Source organism: Pseudorca crassidens, chromosome 1 (genome assembly GCF_039906515.1).
Source record: "Pseudorca crassidens isolate mPseCra1 chromosome 1, mPseCra1.hap1, whole genome shotgun sequence".
NCBI lineage: Eukaryota > Metazoa > Chordata > Mammalia > Artiodactyla > Delphinidae > Pseudorca > Pseudorca crassidens.
Genome location: NC_090296.1, coordinates 22224534 through 22247797, shown reverse-complemented (window position 1 = coordinate 22247797; position 23264 = coordinate 22224534). Strand labels below are relative to the sequence as shown.

The 23264-nt window shown below is 42.0% G+C and overlaps 1 pseudogene; it reads left to right on the top strand.

Annotated features, from left to right (window-relative positions):
- The first annotated feature begins 9818 nt into the window (after positions 1 to 9818).
- LOC137224749 (protein SREK1IP1 pseudogene) lies at positions 9819 to 10770 on the top strand (annotated as a pseudogene).
- The last annotated feature ends 12494 nt before the right edge of the window (positions 10771 to 23264 follow it).

Genomic DNA, 23264 nt, shown 5'->3' with positions numbered 1-23264 from the left:
CAGAAGAAAGGCTTGAGACAATCTTGGTAAATGTAATTAAGAAAACAAACATTAAAGCAAGTAAATTGGGGACTTCACTGGTGGTCCAGTGGTTAAGACTTTGCCTTCCAGTGCAGGGGGTGCAGGTTCAACCTCTGGTCAGGGAGCTAAGATCCCACATGCCTCCGGGCCAAGAAACCAAAACATAAAGCAGAAGCAATATTGTAACAAATTCAGTAAAGACTTTAAAAATGTTCCACATCAAAAAAAAAAAAAAATCTTAAAAAAAAGCAAGTAAATTGAAGCTAATAGATACAAAATGCAAAAATATTCAACATGAAAGTATTGGGCATCTCTGAAGTGTTCAGGGAGATAATGAAGAAAATGTTCTCTAAATTGAAGACAAAACTGAGTCTGCAAATCCAAAGGGCATACTGTATTCTAGGAAAATTAGAAGCATAAAGCTCAACACTAAGACATATTTTAGTGAAGAAGGTGAAATTCAATGATAAAGAAATAATTCTGTAGGAATTTAAAGAGAAAAAGCAAGTCCTCTACAAGGAGAAAAAAACCACCGGTTGGTCTCAGACTTCTCCACAACAGTATTTAATGGCAGAAGACAATGGAACCAGACCTCTAAAATCCTGACGGGGAAATATTTGACCTTGGACTTTTTTACCTATCTAAGATGACGTTCAGGTGCAAAGGGACTTTGAAACACAAAAGAACTTAATAGCACCTGTAGGAACTTCTTGGAAAAAAACTACATGCAAGTAGAGCCAGCCATTTAATGTATGAATCAAAATACAGAATACAGGAATGTTAGAAGCCCTGGTAAATATTGGTGGTGAAAACTGAATTCATGTAAATGTAGAATTAATACTAATTAACTATGGGACATACAGGTAAAGAACAAATGTAAATGTTATAAACATAGACCATGTAAAAATAATAATATAACTAGCAAATATCAAGAAGAGGGGGAAAGAAGAGGAAGAAATGTAGAAATAACAGAGTGAAGAGAAACTCTACCGAAATATGCAGCCTTAAAAAAGACTGCAATTCCCCAATGTTTTTAATAAATTCATTTCTTAAGAGAGACCTTTAAAATAATTTTTTTTGAGAAAACATTTGTTTGATGTTAAATAACTCCTTCTATTTCACCATAGTTTCCTTTACTTTTGTAAAATGAAAGTAAATTTGAAACTAATACTTTTTAATGAAAAATTCATATATTAAAAATAAGCTCACTTTAATAAACACATTTCCCCTTTTTCTCTTTTTCATTCATCTATCTTTCCTTCTTTCTGTATTTATGCCTAGAAAGGCACGTGTGATCATTTTAACGTAATACTAACAGTTATTCCTGGCTATGGGATTTGGATTTTTTTTTTACCTTTGGCTTTGTGATTTTTCTGCATTCTTTCCATTTTTCTAATAGGTATGTACCATTTTTATCAAAATGAGTGATTTTTATTTAAAAACCAAAGAAAAGAGTGGAAATCAATATGATGTGTTAACAGTGGTTAATTCTGGGTGGGTGGAAATTGGATGATTATTAGGCTTTTCTTTGTAATTTTCTATATTTTTTTAATTTTAAAAAAATTTGAAGAAAGAAAAATAAGAAGGATAAGTTGAGAATATCTGCTTTTTATCAACTGATTAGCAATCATGCGAGTGTCATTTGTGGCCTGCCATAAATTCAAGGACAGGTTGATAGGACTGGCTGGCCAGAATGGGTTGTAGGATCCGTCATAGTAAGCCACAGGATGACAGGCTGGCGTGGCAAACGGCCACTCTTGGGTGGTCCAGGAGAAAGGTGACAGCGTCTGGGTATTAGGAGTCTTTTTCAAGGCATTGGGAGAATCATAGAAATTTCAAGAGAATAGACAGACCTATTCATCATTGCATATACTTAAATATGCCATGACTCAATTTTCCCCTTGAAGTGTAACACCTAGTAAAGTCTGGGAACACTCATAGGTGTTAATTTTTTCATTGACTTTGTAATTGAATTTTATTCTACTTATTAAGTGTTCATCACAGGGGGAAATATATCAATGAAAACTGGTGAAACAATAAAAGTTTTATACCAAAAATAAGAGCAGATTGATTTTGTTTTATTAATAGGAAGAGGATAGGATGCCCAGACAATAGGTAAAACATAAAACTAGTGTGGCTAAAAAGTAGCTGCACATTATAATGTCCATAACCATGCTGGTCTGACCCTTCCCTTGGTGCTCTAAGACAGGCAGGCACAGTAAAGTTGAAAGAGCATGAAGTTTAAAGTCAAATTGCTGCTCTTCTACCTACAGTTGCCTTCTCTAGGAAGTGGAGATCCTATGGCCAGCTTGGTTGGGTTTGATTCAGATGACCTATGTGTAAAGAGCAATGAACAGTTCAAGGGAGGTAATTGCTATTGGAGCACATGATGAGCAGGGCAAACCTCTTCCTCTTCTCTGGAATGACCACCGACTAGCCGTTGCCTGAAAAATGTGCTCTCTTTTCCTTACTGCTGTCTTTATTTCAAATTGACCAATTACCGACCCACGCAGGGAGTCCACTGGGGCACCTGCAAACTTAAACATGAATTAAACTTTATTCAGAGGGAGAGGTGGGATGTTCTAGCCCTGATGCTGTAAGAGACGAACATGTGCGTGAGGCCCATGTCTTATCTTGGGTACCGGAGAGCTGGAGGGAGTGCAGAGGTGAGTTGGCTCAGCATTCCTCACTTTCTAGGTAAAGACTGTGACCCAGAGGGGAGAAGGCTTGCTTCACATATTGCTGATTAGTCGTGATGCTGTGATAAAAGGACTCAGCATCCTGACTTAGCATAAGCACCTCTACTTTGGGCCAACAGGGGAGTTTGAATGGAAGGACTGGCTTATAAGGAAGTGCGGAAGCTTAGAAACTAGACTGGGGAAAAAGGGTTGACCCTCAACACCCCTGGCCTAGCCTGTGGGCCCTCCATGAGGATGCTGTAATTCCAGCAGCCTGCAGGTCCTTGTGGGAAAACGGTCATTTCCTTGTTGCCAGGAAGCATTGCTGTCTTTTCCCCTCTCCTCGGTTCACCTGCTGATCAGCACATTGTCCAATTCCAGAAGCACCGCTGGTCAATAACTGTTCTCTGTGATGTGTCCATGGAATAGACTTGAACGTGGGCGTTCCTGAGCCTTGAGAAGACCACGTGGAGGAACAAAGCCAGAGATGGCACCTGGAATGCTCCTGGACACAGAGCAAGGAGCCAAGGGCAGGGTGTGGTCAGCAGTGAGGGAGTTGAGAGCAGTACAGTCAGAAAAAAGGTGGGTCCCTGACATAAGTGTTGAGGTCTCACCTGTGGGTTTGTTTCAAGACCCTGGGAGTGAGAGCGTTGGTGATGAGGTACTGCAGGGTATAAGCAGTTAGTTCATAGAGGCTTCAGGGCAGGCAGGTCTTTAGCCTGCAGTTGGTGGATTTGACCGACCGCGATTCCCTCATGTGGGACTGAAAGTCTGTGTCTTGGAAGTTTGCGCTTCTTTTGAGACAAGCCCCTTGCAGACGCTCTGACAGGACTGGGCTGAGATTTGTGCTTTGCCCCATTTTTATCTTAAGGCCCACCTGCCCTCTTCTCTGCTCACTCTTTTCCTTTCTCCAGGGTCTTCCCATTTGCAAAATCGAGAAAGCACACGTTTAGAAATTCCAGGAGAATGGAACAAAGATACTTTATGAAAAGGAGACATGATCTCATAGAAGAGGGCTGTTTATTTACTCCAGCCCTGGAGAAGTTCATTCTAAGGGCACAATTTTGAAGCCGATGACACCTGTGAGGGAGCTGCGTGCTTAAAGTAAATTGGGAATAAAAAATGCTCACTGCCTCGAGGCCCTAAAATCTAAAGGAACTAGCACAAATTTAAAGACAGACTCTCAAAGTTACTCTTTCCTCCCCACTGGCTTTAATTTCTATTTTTGCTGTTTTTTTTCTGAACTTCTTTTTATATTTGGAGAGAGGAGGAACATGTTCTTGGGGACTTGGGAGAATTGGGTTTAAGCTGATAACTCTAGACATCAGGTATTAGTAATGGCTCTCAGAGAAAGTTGGTCAGAGCAGAAGAAGGTGGGTATGGAGTTGGGTTTGCTCACCTCCAGGTCCATTTTCTCCAGAATTTCCCTTTTCCTTAACTTGTTCCCATTTGGTCCTCCCCCCAAGGCTGTGGCAAGTCCATTGGCCTCCCTGGCTTTTATATTCTGAGCCAAAGATTCCATAAACAAGATCACCCTGCCCCCCCCACCCCCGCCTTCCCCCCAGTTCTGAAGAAATGGACTGTTGTTAGGCTTGACACGTAGTAGGTACTCAGATATTCATTCAGGTAATAAGTGAATATGTTCTAGGTTTAAACACAAATGGAGGAGGTGAGGCTCAGAGACCTTCTCATTCTTTCCAAGGTTGCATCCTAGCAAGTAGCGGAACTTAAAGTCTGGTCGAAGTAAGGGAAAATGCATATAAAAGTAGTAAACCTAGTGGAAGCAGGGTCTCCTCAGCATCCCAGGATTAGTATGGGGTGTTCATTGTTGGAGTTATAGGATGAGGGCTGTGTAGGCTGGAGTCACTGATAAGACTTCCTGGAAAAGCTGGGGCTTGGATTGAATGAGAAACAGTGAGAGGAGGTGGGAGGAGCACGGTATCCCAGGTGGGAGGCAACAGTGAGCCAAGCCTGAGAGGCAGCACAGTTTTATTATTTAGGGAGCATCTGGGAGGGAGACCAGTTGGCTGAAGAAGTCTGAGTAGAGGCACTGCAGTAGATGAGGTTGGAGAAGCCAGCAAATGCCAGTCTGGGAAGCACTGACCATCTTTATCATTTGCACCATCCTGGTTCTTGATCCCCAGGGATGAAGTGGACTCTGTGGTGCGTACACTGCCCGGATGCCACCTCTGAGATCCAGCATGTGTTCCCGCAGCTGCCAGGTGTATTGCCTGCTGAGAACTCATGGCTGAGTCCATCCCTGGGTAGGGAGCTGCCTCATTCAGTGTTCTGCCCTCTAGTCAATGACTAGTTGAGATGGGGGTGCAAAGGCCTGGTCCTCTTGCCCCAGATGTGGGCCAACCCCCAAGAGCTGTGTCGGTTTTGGAGCTCCCGTGGGACGGGCTGAAGTCGCTGCCCCAGTGCAAGGCCTCCCTCCGTCCAGTTCTGCCCCTCTCTCCCCTGAAGGTGTGGTTCAGGAGTGTGCCCTCCACTACACTCTCTGCATGAAAATGTACTATCTCAGCATATGTTTCCTAGGCAACCTGCCTTAAGCCAGTTGAGACAGCAGTTGTTCTAGAAAGCAGACTAAGAAAACCGCTTGCAGTGAAAACCCCATTGCCGGTGGCAGGTAGAGTAATGCTAGTCCTTGGCGTGCGGTAACGGTGCAATCAGAACTTTCACCAGTGGTGAACTGGGATGGGACACCAGTAAAACAGATCAGACTGGTGGGTTCAATAGCTCAGGCACAGGGACGGTTTTGGGGAGTGGTTATTATAGGGACTACTAACTGAATAGCTCTTGCTGGGGGCTATCTACGCACTGGTGAAAGACTGAGGGTGATCAGTGGCCCATTTAAAGCCACTGACTAGTGAAAGCTAGAGGTCCTCCTTGGTAGATAAAAATATTCTTTTCTCTTGCAGCCAGAGGGCAAAAAAAGCTAAAGAGCAGGTTCAGTATTTCATTACAGGAACTGCGATCTCCAGAGGAGGTTGAATTCACAGCCCAGCAGGTGCACCTCACCAGGTCATGACCCTGCCTGGGAGGAAAGAGGACCCTGAGACTTGGGCTGGGGAGGTCTGAAATGATTCACTCAGAATTTTTTAATCCCCTGAACCCTCTGGACCCCATGGACCTGCAGAAGTAGCTACTCTGTCCTGCAGTAATCTGAGGCTTGAGCTGTTAAGTCTGGGACAAGGATGTTTATAGTAAGACTACAAGAAGGGAAGGACGTGGAGATGCTAAGAAGAAATGAGTTTTGTGTTCCAGTGGTCACTAATGCTCCAGTGGTTACTGGAATAGTAGGCAATTTAATACATTGATGAATAAGGTATTGTAATAGCAATAAATACGGTTTATCTATGTATAGATTAGGTATAGTAAATCTTACATGTCCTCAAGATAGAATGTATTTTTCTCTTTCCTATTTTCCAATTTCCATTTTCAGTTTTATGTCATGAAATAATAATAACAATTCTAACAACAGTGATTAAACTAATAAATAACATTGTGCACTAGTGCATGAGAATGAAGAATGTACATTATAAATAATGATAGTTTATTTATGATACTGTCTCTACTCACCCTTTCTCCCAGCAAGGTGTTTGGGGATCTCAAAAAAGCTACCAAACAAATACACCCGCACATATACATAGGAGATACAGTGTAGTATGTATTATATCACAAATAAGAAATCTTCCAAATGACAGTTCATAAAGAAAATGGTAGTCCTAGAATAAAAATCATTAGAGATGGTGGACATTTATTACATTTCTATACTACTAAAGCTTGGTTTTATGAATCTCAAACTTAATTTAGATGTTTTTGGAATACAAATAGATACAAATCTTAGTAAAACATTATTGACTCTCAGGTGGAAAAATACATTCCTATGGGTTTTTTTTTCCCCCGACAAAGCTATGCATATCTTGTCAGTTTCAGTGGTTTACAGATGTCTGGGTTTTTGGACTAATACATTAAAAAAAAACCCAACCTTTTGAGGACCACCATAGGGCAGCAATCTATTTTGCCAATTAAATTTATTTGGAAAAAGTCATTGTTCTTTTACTACTATTATTCTATAAAAAGAATGAAGATTTAACAGTAAAAGTTAGGAAGGATATCATCTCATGAGAAAGGGCTTTCAATTTCTTTGACGAATAAAAAAAATTGCTTCATGAAAAACTCTTGGTTTTTTTCACTTATTTCGTTGGGAAACAGTGAAAAGTTTTGTCAAGATGGGCATTGATGCTATACATGGACAGAAGATTAGGAACCAGTAATGTGATGCATTTCTAGGAATTAGATTTAAGAAAGTTTTCATTATTTCCACTGGCGAGATGCAGAACGCACATTACAGGTTGATTAGAAGTTACTTGCTCTGGGGCAGCTGTTCTCACACTTAAGCATCAGCATTCTCTGGAGAACATCTTAGAACACACTGCTGCCCCGGACCCAGAGTTTCTGAGTCAGAAGGTGGGGGCTAAGAACCTAACAGGTTCTCAGATGAGGTTCACACTGCTGGCCTGGAGATCACTCTTTGAGAGTCACTGTTCTAGAGTATTAAAAAAGGCAATTGCTAAAATGTATTTTCTTTTTTTCAGGAATGTTGTACTAATTTTGCAGTATTTCTTCTTCTCATTACTCAAAGAGTACATTCAGACTGCAAGCTCTGTTTTACGGAACAGAAAATGCGAATACCTTGCCCAAGTGTTCCCATGGCCTGGGACACCTTTATCACCTTGCCTTTTTTTTTGGGTGCATTGGGGCTTTGTTGCTGCACGTGGGCTTTCTCTAGTTGTGGCAAGCGGGGGCTGCTCTTCTTTGCAGTGCGTGGTCTTCTCATTGCGGTGGCTTCTCTTGTTGCGGAGCACGGGCTCTAGGGTGTGTGGGCTCAGTAGTTGTGGCTCGCAGGCTCTAGAGCACAGGCTCAGTAGTTGTGGCACATGGGCTTAGCTGCTCCTCAGCATGTGGGATCTTCTTGGACCAGGGATTGAACCCGTGTCCCCTGCGTTGGCAGGTGGATTCATAACCACTGCGCCACCCAGGAAGTCCCTATCACCTTGCCTTTTGGGTGAATGCTGACACATTTTTCTAGAGCCTGTTTAAACATCATCTCCTCTTTCCTTAACCCCCCATGTAGAATCGATCTCCCACTTTTATTTCTCCATCTCCCTCATTTCCTCCCTTTTCCCCTTCCCCTTTCCTTCGTCCCTCCCTTCCTTCCTTCCTTTTTCCCTTCCTTCCTTCCATCCTTCCTTCTTTTCACCATTGTCCCTATTAGGTTCTGACCTTGTGAAGAGCAGGTGCTAAACTTCGAAACCTAGAATCTAGCATCATGCCTGCTGTTGACTTTGTCCATCTGTTTGGCATATCACAGCAACAACCAAGTTAGTGAGTTGAATAATCATCTAGTTCATTTGTTCTCTGTAGATGGTCTGAATTATCCAGGTTCAACATTTTGTCTCCTTCCCCTCACCTCCTGCCCCCTATCATCTATAGCACAGTGTTATTTTTTTTGAATAAAATCATGTGATAGCTGCTTAAGCTGCCCACTTTAAGTGTCTACTGTACCAGCCAACAAGTCAAATATTGAGGTAAATATATGGAAGTCCCCAGTCCCCATATGTGTCAATTTCTAGCCTAACTGGCTTTCCTAGACTAGAATCCTATTCAGTATATCCCTGGCAAAAATTTGTGTACTGTGCCTACCAGTTTGGGGGAACATCAAAGTGTGATGCTTTAGATATATAAATACCAAAACTCTTCAAGGTCCTTTCAAATATAAAAAAATATAGAGAGAGTAATACATATGCTTTGGGTATTTTTCCAAATTCCATAGGTAGGAATAGAAAACTGGAGCCACCTGGAGCTCTTGAATTTTCCAGTGGCTTAATGTCCCTTCTTTCCATTACTTACAGACTGTATTTCTTTTGAGATCAGGGGACATTATAATGGGGTAGCAAAAATATTGACAGGTCAAATATATGCCAAATATAGATGACTTTTTATTTTTGATATTGTGGATTTGTTTTTGCCAGTCTGGCCAAAATCTCAAGGCCAAAGACTCTCGATGGTGTGACCCAAGCACTCAAGTGCTCAAGAAGAAGCTGAGTGAGTGTGGAAAAGACAGGTTCACAAGCTACATTACATTTATCACTGTTTCCAAGTCCATGAAGACAGAGATGAGGGAGCAAAACATATTTGGACTATAGACCTGCACTAAGGAGCAGAAAGACATGCAAATAAAAGAATCAGATAGGGCTTCCCTGGTCGCGCAGTGGTTGAGAGTCCGCCTGCCGATGCAGGGGACACGGGTTCGTGCCCCGGTCCGGGAAGATCCCACATGCCGCAGAGCGGCTGGGCCTGTGAGCCGTGGCTGCTGAGCCTGCGCGTCTGGAGCCTGTGCTCTGCAACGGGAGAGGCTACAACAGTAAGAGCCCCGCGTACTGCAAAAAAAAAAAAAAAAAAAAAAGAATAGGATAGAGGGACTTCCCTGGTGGTCCAATGGTAAAGAATCCTCCTTCCAATGCAGGGGATGTGGGTTCAATCCCTGGTCGGGGAACTAAGATCCTACGTGCCTCGGGGCAACTAAGCCCATACACCACAGCTAGAGAGAGAAAACCCGTGCACCACAACTAGAGAGGAGCCCACGCACTGCAATGAAAAAGATCCTGCATGCCTGAGTGAAGATCCCATGTGCCACAGCTAAGACCCGATGCAGCCAAAAGAAAAAAAAAAAAAAAAAGGGATAGAATAGATAAAGGGAGTTGGCATCCCAGAAATTTTAAGGCATTTCCTCTAGCTAACATGAAATGTAATATTTCTCTACATACATTAATTAAATAAAATAAAAAGAGAACATTTTAAAAATTAATTTTTGTCAAAGGATGACATTTTCCATGCTATTTTATGAACAAGGATTACTCAGTACTTCTTAGGCATGTTTAGATTGCTTGAACTCTTTCACTTAAGAAAGGTAGAGTGTGTTGTGCTCAAAACTGCACAGCTAGTAAACATTGGTTTAAAGTGCTTTGTTACATTTCATTCAAAGGTGTCTACGTGAGCAGCAGCTACTTGGTTCCGCTATCGCCGGAGACTTTTAGGGCCTTCCCTGACTGTCACCTGGGTGCCACGGCGTGGGTGGGAGGAAGAAGCCGCCCTAGCTGTGTGTTGTCCTTGCGACCAGTGGGAAGCGAGTGCCCTCTCGAAAGCCCAGGGGTCCCACGACCCCTCTTACCAGTGCCATGGCAGTTCCAGGTTGCAACAAGAACAGTGTCCGAGCACGCTGTAAAAAACGTGTCTATCCTGGTCACCTGACTTTTGAATGCCGCAATTTTCACCGAGTAGACCCCAGAAGGGACATAATTTTGGATGTCAGCAGCACAAGTAGTGAGGAGAGTGATGAAGAGAATGAAGAACTGAATAAACTGCAAGCATTACAAGAAAAAAGAATAAATGAAGAAGAGGAGAAGAAAAAAGCAAAAAGCAAAGAGAAAATCAAGTTGCAAAAAAAAAGGAAAAGGTCTTATTCATCCAGTTCCACTGAAGAGGACACTTCAAAACAAAAGAAACAAAAATATCAGAAGAAAGAAAAGAAAAAAGAGAAAAAGAGTAAGTCAAAAAAGGGGAAGCATCACAAACAGGACAAAAAGAAGAGAAAAAAGGAAAAGCATTCCTCTGCCCCTAATAGTTCTGAAATCTCCAAAAAGTAACTGAGACTTTGGCCTGAACCATTAAATTTAAAAATTTGGTTTTGAAAATTGTTAGACTTTCCTTGAAATTTGCTGTATAATTATGCTTTGCAATAAATCACAGCCTTTTCCAGATAGACATTTTTTCATATATGGGGCTATTACTGTCTGGCAGTATTTTAGTGTACTATGATTATAGAGTATTGAATCAGTCTTATTACTTGATAGCCAGGGCCCAAGTATGGATATTTGTGCAACAAAACTCATTGTTTTTGGTATTCCTCTGTGTGTGTGTCTGGCTAGTGTTATTACTTCATAAGCTGATTGTAAATGGCTTTACTACCGTCAACACAGGCAATCTACGTAGCAGTTAATGAGTACTGCTGAATTAAGTGTCCATCTTCCAGTGTTAAAGTGAGGTAGGGGATAATGCTTTGTGCTTGACACTGAAAAATTTCATAGCTTTATATCCTATGATAATGTATAAAGAAAGTGAAGTTCTTTACTGTTGTTTTTAAATCTTGGCTTTTTTCAGATGTCACAGGAGATGAAGCTGCTTTATTGGTCTTGACCAGAACCTTTTAAATGAATGGCATCAGCAGGAAGTTGATAATGAAAGTATTTATAACAGAATTCCACTGTTTTCTGAGATGCAGAGTTTCTAGTACCTGCCTCCTTGGTTTTTGTAACAAAATATTTCTTCCTTGCTTAAAAAGACAAGTCTAGTTCAGCCTACTAGTAGGTCTCGTAGAGATGATGATGTGTTGGGCAGGATTTTTAAGATAGACTCCTGAGTTGTTTTACAAATATGCAAATATGCCATATTGGTATGTCTTAAAGAAATACCTCAAACACAGAACTTTTTATTTAGGAGGATAACAGCTAAATCTTCATTAGAACTGATTTTTTTTTTTTTTTTGGCGATACGCGGGCCTCTCACTGTTGTGGCCTTTCCCGTTGCGGAGCACAGGCTCCGGATGCGTGCAGGCTCAGCGGCCATGGCTCACGGGCCCAGCCGCTCCGCGGCATGTGGGATCTTCCAGGACCGGGGCACGAACCCGTGTCCCCTGCATTGGCAGGCGGACTCTCAACCACTGCGCCACTAGGGAAGCCCTAGAACTGATTTTTATTGTATTTGGTATGTAAATTTTATGACGCTTGTTTCTATGAGTAATGTGGAAATTTTTTATAAATGTGAACATATTAAAAAAAAAAAGGTGTCTACGAAATGCCACATGCTAATAGAAGCAGCCATCCTTGTTCTGTCTGTAGACAATTCAATTATGGAAAATACCCAGAAAGAAGTTGTGAAAAGAATTTCATTAAACAACCAAGTAGCTCCCATCTTGCATGTATGTTTTAAAGAAGGATCAGCTTGTAAACTTGCTGGTAATTGACTGCAGAATTGGGCTGTTCATTGAGCAAGTATTTATTGAGATTGTAAGGGGTGAGAAATAGTACACAGCAGGCTCCCTTGTAAGAATGTGCAGGTTCTGGGGGAGAAGGGGAGGAGTAGATTGGTCTCTGGCCTTCCTTGATGGGAGGAACTCTTCTATGTTTAAGGCAAGAGCAATTCTGTCAAATAATATCTCATTACCTCTTTTATTATTCTGGCTCAAAGTGAATTCACTCTTTGAGTTTTATAGTGTTCTCTGTCTGCCATTTTCTTATCAATTAATGATGTATTGCTTCATATTAGCATAGGGGAAAGAGAGGTGAAATTTCTGTCCACCAATAGGGCCATGTTTACTACGGTCAGGGCAACTGTGTGTTAAAGAGCCTCAGGTACTTCTTCCCTTCAGTGACCTCAGTCGCTGAACCAGAGCTTGGAGAGGTGGCCTCGGTAGGTGCAGCCAGCTTTACTCTCTCTCTTCCCCCTCTCCCATGAGTGCTCAGGGTCTCTGCCCTGTACCATATGCCTCCAGCCAGAACGTGGTGCAATCCCAAGATTTGGGTTTGGGTTTAGGAAGATGGCAAAGGCCCATTTGGCCTTCAGGTAGAACATGTGCACCCTTCAGGCTTTCAACCAACTCTTCGCAGGAGTTTAGAGCATAATTCCAGTTAATTAAAGATAGCATAGATCTTCCATTCCTATTTGTCATTGTCCCTTGTGTGAAGGATCTCAAGGTGGGGAAGGGAGGCTGGCAGGATTTGGGCATTGCTAGGTGCCTTTGACAAGAGCATCTTAAGCTTTATTAAAACCCTGACAATAATTTTTTAACTTTTCATTGTATATATGTTATTCATTTAACGCGCTGTTATTGAGAAGCTAATAGGGTTCCCTGTACTAGAGACAACTAGATGTAAATTCCTGGAAGGACCAGTGGCTACATTTTAAACTTCTTAGTAACTGTTCTCTTTTCTTCCTTATTTTATTTTATTTATTTATTTATTTATTTATTTTTGTGGTACACGGGCCTTTCACTGTTGTGGCCTCTCCTGTTGTGGAGCACAGGCTTCGGACGCGCAGGCTCAGCGGCCATGGCTCACGGGCCCAGCCGCTCCACGGCATGTGAGATCTTCCCGGATCGGGGTGCGAACCCGTATCCCCTGCATCGGCAGGAGGACTCTCAACCACTGCGCCACCAGGGGAGCTTTCTTCCTTATTTTAGAATCTAGCAAAGTGCTCTGCACTTCTTAGGCACTCAATAATTATTTCTGATTAAATGAAACACTGAATAAAGTCCCAGCTTCCTGAGAAGATTTCAGGCCAGTAGAAACGTTATTAGGTACAAGAGAGGAGAACCTAGGGATGATTGAGTACTACATGCCAGAGACTTGCTGGATACATTATCTAACAGGGATAGAGAGCCCAGGGTCTAGTTCTAGGAGTTTGGAAAGAGACTGTCAGGGCCTTCCATAGAGATAATTCACGAGGGAGAACATTCTGAGGCCGCCCCAACTCTTTATTCCTGGAATGACAGTCCATGAATGCCTAGTTTGACAGCCAGACAGAAGAGAAAAGATAGAGTACAGGGGACTCCAGGGATTGCGAAAAGGCCGCAGTGGGAAGGCCTCAGGGAGAGGTGTGTGTGGAGCTTGACGGGAAGAAAGAAAGGACAGGTGGTTTGGAACAAGTCTCATGTTTTCTAATGCTCCCCGTGAATTGACGAAAGGAACTGTTGGGCAGATAGGAACTGTTATTCTCGTCACAATGGGTCCAGAGAGGTCTGGGATGCATTGAAGGTTGCTAGTGTACAAATGACTGAAGAAATACTGAAAAGTATATTAAAAAGTAGGTGTTTTTTTTAAAACCTTAAAAAAATTTATCCACATACAGATTTTATTTGAAGACAGTATAAACAATCTCAACATAAGTCTCTTTTAAATGTGGGCCAAATGTCCCTTATGCCCACTCTTTGATAGGCCCCATCCTCATACTACTGATGGGGAAACTGAGGCTCAGAAAGAATGAGTGATTGGAAGAATGTCACACTGGTAAGTTGTGGCGACAGGATTGGACCTGGATCTTTTGGACTCTAAAGCTTTTTTTTTTTTTTTTTTTAACTATATCATACTATCAAAGCAGCATAGGATCAGACAGCAAGGGTTGTGTTGCAGGTCAGGGCATCCAGAACACCCTACTGCTGTACCTGCTGTTTGATCTGTGTTCAAAGAGCCCAGGGAATGGTGACTGTCCTCCCCTACCACCACTGCTGCCCTGCTGGCCGTGACCGTTTTTTTTGCAGATCAGATGAGAAACGTGTTTGAGAGTCTTGTGCAGTTTGATTCTGTCAGGTCAAAGAACTTGCCATTGCCCCCAAGCAGAAGAAAATGTTTCAAAGTGCCACATCACTGTCCTTAATGACTTGATAATTAAGACAACAATACATAAGTACAGTTTAAATGTAAGCAAATTACTTGGAAAGAAAAAAATAAGCAAACTCAAATGATTCACTATTTGTTTAATTAGAGCAGAATGTTTTTTCTTTTTAAACATCTTAATTGGAGTATAATTGCTTTACAATGGTGTGTTAGTTTCTGCTGTATAACAAAGCGAATCAGCTATACTAGAATCTTTTTTGTTTGTTTTTAAAAGCCATTAACAATGGAATCCTAAATGAATTGATGGAAAACAATAGTAATTAGAGACATCTCTGATAATAGTGCAGGAAGAAGAGCTCTGTGTGTGTTGTTAAGTCAAAGGATACTTGGCTTGGGTCCTAGAAGGAGGGATCGTGAAAACGTTTGAATGGTTCTCTTGATTTGATCCCCCTGAAGTAGAGCTGAGACAAACACTGGGGGGCTCAGGGAGTTTATTTGGGAGGTGATCCCAGGAAACATGAGTGAGGGAAGGTAAGGTAGGAAAGGAGAAAAATCAAAATCTGTGTTAGTGAGCAAGCTATTGCTGTGGGCATTGGGGGCTCAATCCTGCTGGAGACCCCCTGAGAGACTGTAGAACACACTTCAGAATTGTTCCACAGAGGGACTGCTGAAGACAGTTTTTTCACCAACCTTCTCGGTTGAGGGTCGCTCCTGGGAGCATTACGTCCTGGGCCCTTCTCAGCTGCCCTGACAAGCTCCTAGGCCCTCGAGCAGGCCTTCAGGCAGAGAAGCAGAAAGACATCTCCTTGACAGGGGGTGTTGGGAACCTGCTGGCATGCATGTAAGTGTCCTTGGAGGCTGCTGGTGAATTCAGAAATGTGCCACGGGGACATGGGGCAGGACATCAACAACATCTGTTACAGATGGACTTTTATAAGCTGTCATCCTTCTAGACCAGCACTGTATGATAAAACTATAATGTAAGACCCAAATATGAGCCACATATGTAATTTTGTATTTTCTATTAGCTACATTACAAAATCAAAAAGAAACAGGTGATATTAATTTTAACAATGTTTTATTTAATTCCCTACGTCCAAACTGTTTATACTCCAACATGTATTCAATATAAGAAATTACTCGCGAGGTATCTTACCTTCTTTTTCTTACCAAGCCTGTGAAATCTAGTATGCATTTTACACCTACAGCTCATCTCAGTTTGGACCAGCCACATTTCAAGCGCTCAAGAGCCATATGTGGCTCATGGCTGCTGTGCCACACAGTTCTAGATGACTCTGAGAAGGACTCTCCATGAGTATCCGTTCCCATTTTGCTGAAGGAGCCGCTGGTTCCTTGTCCTGTGGGGAACTTGTTTCTCAAGGAGGGGAAGACCATGGCTTCTGTTTATGCAGCTCCCTTGTGCGTACTTTTATTAGGCAATAGGCTAGTTAAGAAGATTGTTTCTATGTGCTGTATATTTTGCACCTGTTTACGCTTCTAATATTGATATAACTGATATTTTGAAAAACAAATGAAGAGGAAACATCCTGTTAAAGTAAAGCCTAACCAGCACCAAGGAAAAAAATAAAAGGACACTCATTTGGAAATTGCATAAAGCAAAAACATGTGATTTTCTTCAAAGTAACATTTAAGTCATAATCTCCCCCCAGTATTTTAGGGTTATCCTTTCTTATTTTGTGAACATTATTAAGTGATCTCTCTTTATAATTTATAGACCTTTTCAGGAGCTTTCTCTGTCCTTTTGATTTCAGATTCCCTTCTTCTGGTTTACGTGGCAAAGACCGTCATGACGAATTTTTCTTGAGGACATTGATTATTGTTTACAGCTTTTGAGGCCCTTAACCAGGGCTTGCTGTGGAGGTCTGGGGAGCACTGGGAAGGCAGGGCACCATTTGGCCTGACCACTCAAAGGCTGGTAGCACCAAATGAGATTCTACCTATGGTTACTACATTGAAAAAAACCTTTCTTGTTGGATAATAAAAATGATATATACATTTAAACTATACTACATTTCTTGCAACTTCCCTCTTTTTTCATATTCCTTTAAAAAATATCTAGGAACCCTAAAAAATGGCCTCTGTTTATAGGTGAGAGGAGTGACAGATTTTCGTAACTGACTAGCGTTTCATTTCCAATCTCCTCTTTTTTTTTCTGACTCTATTAGAGAGGCTGTTAAGACAACAACAACAACAAACAAATATTAATTTTCTAGTCTTCCTTGAAGTCAGCGGGTGGCCATGTGATAGTGTTGGCCAATGAGATATAAGTGGAAATCTGCTGGCGTCTCTTCTTCCTTATTCCTTTCTGGAACTCAGACATGATGGTTGGCAATGTAGCAGCCCTTTGGACATCAGGAGACAATTGGCATGAGGATGGTAGAGAAAAAGCTAGAAGATTTGGTATCTGATGGGAATTTTGAGCTTCTCTGTCAGCCCTGGAAGTACTTTCAGACTTCCTGTTTTGTGAGACAAATACCTTATATGTTTAAGCCACTGTTAATTCGATTTTCTTATACCTACAGAGAAATGTATTTCTGTCTGATATAGAGGCCTCACCAAAACCACCACTGAAACAAACTCAGTATGCATTTGCTTTCTTGCCCCTCTCTACAAGTGGCTAATTAAGCAGTCACCCAGAAACACAATTAAAACAAACAAATACACAAAACACTGCAAGTCTGAAGTTATCAATTCTCCAGAGTCCCAATTAGATATATCTTTGAAAAAGTATAGACTAATCAAATCATTTACCTGTGTGTTCCAACCCAGAAACCCCTTATTTAAAATGACTATAATTTCTTATTCAAATCATCACTCTCTTCATTTAAAGGGGAAAAAAATCACTTAGGATTAATCATCTTGCCTTGAACCTGGCATATAGAAAGCAATCAGCAAATGTTTATCATATTGATAAACTGATAAAATCATGCAAGTAAAAATAACTTCTTATTCAGGATTTGTTCATTTTTATCCCTTTTTGGGAAAGCTTCCTCAAACTTTTAACAGGCTGCCCCAGTCCATGGACAATATTGGCTCAGAATGTCACTACCCCAAAGATGCCTTCTGGAAGCTGAGACCTTCCCATACGGGGAGGGACAAAAGGAACAGGTCACCTAAATTAGGGAGTTGTTTCCTCCGAAGACTTTCCCCTCCTATGGTAACTGCCCAGTACTTCTAGTAACTGTAAGTAAGGAGTTGTTAGTTTCCATGTCGTCTTTACTTTCTGAGACAAATAACCCCAAATGAGTACCTTTTAGAAACATGTGGAAGTTTTCTCCCTACTCCATGTGGGTGAACCTGAAGAAAGCTATTATAGGAGGATGAAAGCCTCAGAGATCAGATCTGGATCCCAAACAGGAGGATCAAAATCCAGTCTTGATACTTTCTGACCAAACCCACCTTGTATTGTTAAAATATTATAAATTATTATAAAAATAATTATAAATATATATTATAAATATCTATAAATATAAATATATATTACAAATATATACTATATATATATGATTATAAAAATATTGTAAAATAGTATAAAATATTATTAAAACAAAGCTGCTCTGTTGGCTTATCCAAATCCTCTGTGGTTTCTCTGAGGACAAAAACCTGCAGGCTTCTGCCTTCAACCTTTACCTATCAGGCCATCACTTGATGGCCGAGCAATGTAACTTTGGGTTGAAACAAATATGCTAGCTGTCTGACCTTGGATAAGTCATGTAACTTCTCTGAGTGTCAGTTTTCTCATCTTTAAGATGGGAATTATAATACTACTGATCTCATCAGGTTGTTGTGATGGTTAAATGAGATAATACGTGTATAAGGCTTAGCACAGTGCCTTGCATAGACTAAGCCCTCAAATAAATATTATTAAATTGTTAATTATGAATAATATTTACTAATAAAATAATATTTACAACTGCCTGACAGTTTATTTTAGATTAAGGTAGGTAGTGCTGACTTGTTTTCGGGAGGGCATGGCCTCCATGTTTTTTTTAAAAACAAATAGTTGTAATGACTTTTAGAGTCACTTTGGTTCTCTTGTTGGATCTGCTGAACGGCCGGTTTAGAAATCATGACTAAGAACTAAAGCATCAGCTTGAAAGAAGAGGTTAAGGGCTTTCTTTCCAAGTTATCCTAGAGAGTAATGAGAAGTGAATCATTCAACTTTCCTTCCCCTAACCTGTGCATCTGGATCAGAACAATATCTAACATAAGTGTGTTAGTTAGAACATCCTCCTTTTCAAGAATTCTTCAGTTGTGTCTTTATAGCAATGGCGAAATAGAATTGGGATTCCTAATACCCAAAGAAACCTCATTTGTGTTAGTTGGGACCCTGCTTGGGTCTGAACAGCAGCTGAGTGCTTGGCAGTCATGGAAGACCAAAATTGTTCAACATTTTTAGAGTTGAGAAAGCTTAACCTTTAATTCAAATCAGCAGCTGGGAGAAGAAGGGGGATGAAGAGGAGGAGGGGTTCTTTGTTTCGTTCCAACTAGTTTACCCTGAGTCTGCAGCTGGTTAGAGTTTCTAAGAGGCTGTTAGTTCCAATTAATATGGCATACACTCTTGTATGTGTGCTTGATGAATTAAGAGGCAGCAATGAATTTATCTGTGCACCAGCCATAAAATTTCCATTACTTTTTTTTTTTTACATCTTTATTGGAGTATAATTGCTTTACAATGGTGTGTTAGTTTCTGCTTTATAACAAAGTGAATCAGTTATACGTATACATATGTTCCCATATCTCTTCCCTACGTGTCTCCCTCCCTCCCACCCTCCCTATCCCACCCCTCCAGGTGGTCACAGAGCACTGAGCTGATCTCCTTGTGTTATGCGGCTGCTTCCCACTAGATATCTACCTTACGTTTGGTAGTGTATATATGTCCATGCCTCTCTCTCCCTTTGTCACAGCTTACCCTTCATGATCCCCATATCCTCAAGTCCTTTCTCTAGTTGGTCTGTGTCTTTATTCCTGTCTTACCCCTAGGTTCTTCATGACATATTTTTTTTCTTAAATTCCATATATATGTGTTAGCATACGGTATTTGTCTTTCTCTTTCTGACTTACTTCACTCTGTATGACAGACCCTAGGTCTATCCACCTCATTACAAATAGCTCAATTTTGTTTCTTTTTATGGCTGAGTAATATTCCATTGTATATATGTGCCACATCTTCTTTATCCATTCATCCGATGATGGACACTTAGGTTGTTTCCATCTCCGGGCTATTGTAAATAGAGCTGCAATGAACATTTTGGTACATGGCTCTTTCTGAATTATGGTTTTCTCAGGGTATATGCCCAGTAGTGGGATTGCTGGGTCATATGGTAGTTCTATTTGTAGTTTTTTAAGGAACCTCCATACTGTTCTCCATAGTGGCTGAACCAATTCACATTCCCACCAGCAGTGCAAGAGTGTTCCCTTTTCTCCACACCCTCTCCAGCATTTATTGTGTCTAGATTTTTTGATGATGGCCATTCTGACTGGTGTGAGATGATATCTCATTGTAGTTTTGATTTGCATTTCTCTAATAATTAATGATGTTGAGTATTCTTTCATGTGTTTGTTGGCAGTCTGTATATCTTCTTTGGAGAAATGTCTATTTAGGTCTTCTGCCCATTTTTGGATTGGGTTGTTTGTTTTTTTGTTATTGAGCTGCTTTTGCTTTTAGCTTTTGCTTGTCTGTAAAGGTTTTAATTTCTCCATCAAATCTAAATGAGATCCTTGCTGGGTAGAGTAATCTTGGTTGTAGGTTTTTGTCCTTCATCACTTTAAATATGTCCTGCCACTCCCTTTTGGCTTGCAGAGTTTCTGCTGAAAGATCAACTGTTAACCTTATGGGGATACCCTTGTGTGTTATTTGTTGTTTTTCCCTTGCTGCTTTTAATATGTTTTCTTTGTATTTAATTTTTGACAGTTTGATTAATATGCATCTTGGTGTATTTCTCCTTGGATTTATCCTGTATGGGACTCTCTGTGCTTCCTGGACTTGATTAACTATTTCCTTTCCCATATTAGGGAATTTTTCAACTATAATCTCTTCAAATATTTTCTCAGTCCCTTTCTTTTTCTCTTCTTCTTCTGGAACCCCTATAATTCAAATGTTGGTGCGTTTAATGTTGTCCCAGAGGTCTCTGAGACTGTCCTCAGTTCTTTTCATTTTATTTTCTGTATTCTGCTCTGTGGTAGTTATTACCACTATTTTATCTTCCAGGTCACTTATCCGTTCTTCTGCCTCAGTTATTCTGCTATTGATCCCATCTAGAGTATTTTTAATTGCATTTATGTGTTGTTAATCATTGCTTGTTTCATCTTTAGTTCTTCTAGGTCCTTGTTAAATGTTTCTTGCATTTTGTCTAGTCTATTTCCAAGATTTTGGATCATCTTTACTACCATTATTCTGAATTCTTTTTCAGGTAGACTGCCTATTTCCTCTTCATTTGTTAGGTCTGGTGGGTTTTTACCTTGCTCCTTCAACTGCTGTGTGTTTTTCTGTCTTCTCATTTTGCTTATCTTACTGTGTTTGGGGTCTCCTTTTTGCAGGCTGCAGGTTCATAGTTCCCGTTGTTTTTGGTCTGTCCCCAGTGGCTAAGGTTGCTTCAGTGGGTTGTGTAGGCTTCCTGGTGGAGGGGACTAGTGCCTGTGTTCTGGCAGGTGAGGCTGGATCTTTCTTTCTGGTGGGCAAGTCCATGTCTGTTGGTGTGTTTTGGGGTTTCTGTGGACTTATTATGATTTTAGGCAGCCTCTCTGCTAATGGGTGGGGTTGTGTTCCTGTCTTGCTAGTTGTTTGGCATAGGGTGTCCAGCACTGTAGCTTGCTGGTCGTTGAGTGAAGCTGGCTGCTGGTGTTAAGATGGAGATCTCTGGGAGATTTTCGCCATTTGATATTATGTGGAGCTGGGAGGTCTCTTGTGGACCAGTGTCCTGAAGTTGGCTCTCCCACCTCAGAGGCACAGCACTGACTCTTGGCTGTAGCACCAAGAGCCTTTCATCCGCACGGCTCAGAATAAAAGGGAGAAAAAGTAGAAAGAAAGAATTAGTGGAAGAAAGAAAGAAAGAAAGAAAGAAGGAAGGAGGGAGGGAGGGAGGGAGGGAGGGAAAGAAAGAAAGAAAGAAAGAAAGGAGGGAGGGAGGGAGGAAGGAGGGAAGGAAGGGAAAAAGAAAGAAAGAAGATAAAGTGAAATAAAATAAAGTAAGATAAAATAAAATAAAGCTATTAAAATAAAAAATAATTATTAAGAAAAAAAATTAAAAAAAAGAAAAAGAAAAAAAAAAGTGGACGGATAGAACCCTAGGACAAATGGTGGAAGCAAAGCTATACAGACAAAATCTCACACAGAAGCATACACATACACACTCACAAAAAGAGGAAAAGGGGAAAAATCATAAATCTTGCTCTCAAAGTCCACCTCCTTAATTCGGGATGATTCGTTGTCTATTCAGGTGTTCCACAGATGCAGGGTATATCAAGTTGATTGGAGCTTTAATCTGCTGCTTCTGAGGCTGCTGGGAGAGATTTCCCTTTCTCTTCTTTGTTCTCACAGCTCCCGGGGCTCAGCTTTGGATTTGGCCCCGCCTCTGCGTGTACGTCGCTGGAGGGCGTCTGTTCTTCGCTCAGACAGGACGGGTTAAAGGAGCAGCTGCTTCGGGTACTCTGGCTCACTCAGGCGGGGGGGGGGAGGGGGGGCGGGGGGGAGGGGCATGGAGTGCGGGGCGGGCCTGCGGCAGCAGAGGCCTGTGACGTTGCACCAGCCTGAGGCGCGCCTTGCGTTCTCCTGGGGAAGTTGTCCCTGGATCACGAGACCCTGGCAGTGGCGGGCTGCACAGGCTCCCCGGAACGGAGGTGTGGATAGTGACCTGTGCTCGCACACAGGCTTCTTGGTGGCGGTAGCAGCAGCCTTAGCGTATCATGCCCGTCTCTGTGGTCCGCGCTGATAGCGACGGCTGGCGCCCGTCTCTGGAGCCCCTTTAAGCAGCGCTCTTAATCCCCTCTCCTCGCGCACCAGGACAAAGAAGGAAGAAAAAGCCTCTTGCTTCTTCGGCAGCTCCAGACTTTTCCCCGGACTCCCTCCCGGCCAGCCGTGGCGCACTAACCCCCTGCAGGCTGTGTTCGCGCCACCAACCCCAGTCCTCTCCCTGCGCTCCTCAGCTCCCAGCCCCACCTGCCCCGGCGGGGGAGCAGACAAGCCTCTCGGCCTGGTGAGTGGCGGTCGGCCCTGACTGTCTGTGTGGGAATCTCCCCGCTTTTCCCTCCGCACCCCTGTTGCTGCGCTCTCCTCCGCGGCTCCGAAGCTTACCCCCTCTGCCACCCGCAGTCTCCGCCCGCGAAGGGGCTTCTAGCGTGTGGAGACCTTTCCTCCTTCACAGCTCCCTCCCACTGGTGCAGGTCCCATCCCCATCCTTTTATCTCTGTTTAGTCTTTTTTCTTTTGCCCTACCCAGGTACGTGGGGAGTTTTTTGCCTTTTGGGAGGTCTGAGGTCTTCTGCCAGCGTTCAGTAGGTGTTCTGTAGGAGTTGTTCCACGTGTAGATGTATTTCTGGTGTATCTGTGAGGGGGAAGGTGATCTCCGCGTCTTACTCTTCCGCCATCTTCCTGGAAGCCTCCCCATTACTTTTCTTAATGAAATTTACGTTAGATTCTGAAAGCTTTTTAAAAAGTTGCTCATTTGTGTTTTGAGGTCTTCCCTTCCTCCTTCTATATAATTCGTGTCGAAATAAGAACTTTGCCTAGGGCGAGATTGTTCATTTATATAAGGCATTTTGCTTTGGGGACAGGAAGACTTTGCCCTTCCCAATGTTTGGAAATATCAAAGGCTGGTATCATCAGGCACTTCATGTGCTCTAAAGTAGGTGTTGGGGAGGAAGAAAACTTACCCTTCTAGGGAAAGAACCTTCTAGTTTCTTCTGGCTGGTCTAAGAGTTAAACTGATCTGAGACAGATTAAGAGGAGAAAATCAAATTTAATTCTATCCATTGTAAGGTCGGTTTATAACAAACGGCACCATCAGACAGAAACAAGCTTTAAGCAAGCTTTATTGGGAGCACTCCCGGGCGAGTTTCACTGGTCCGAGGAAAGGGGGCCAGAGAAGTCG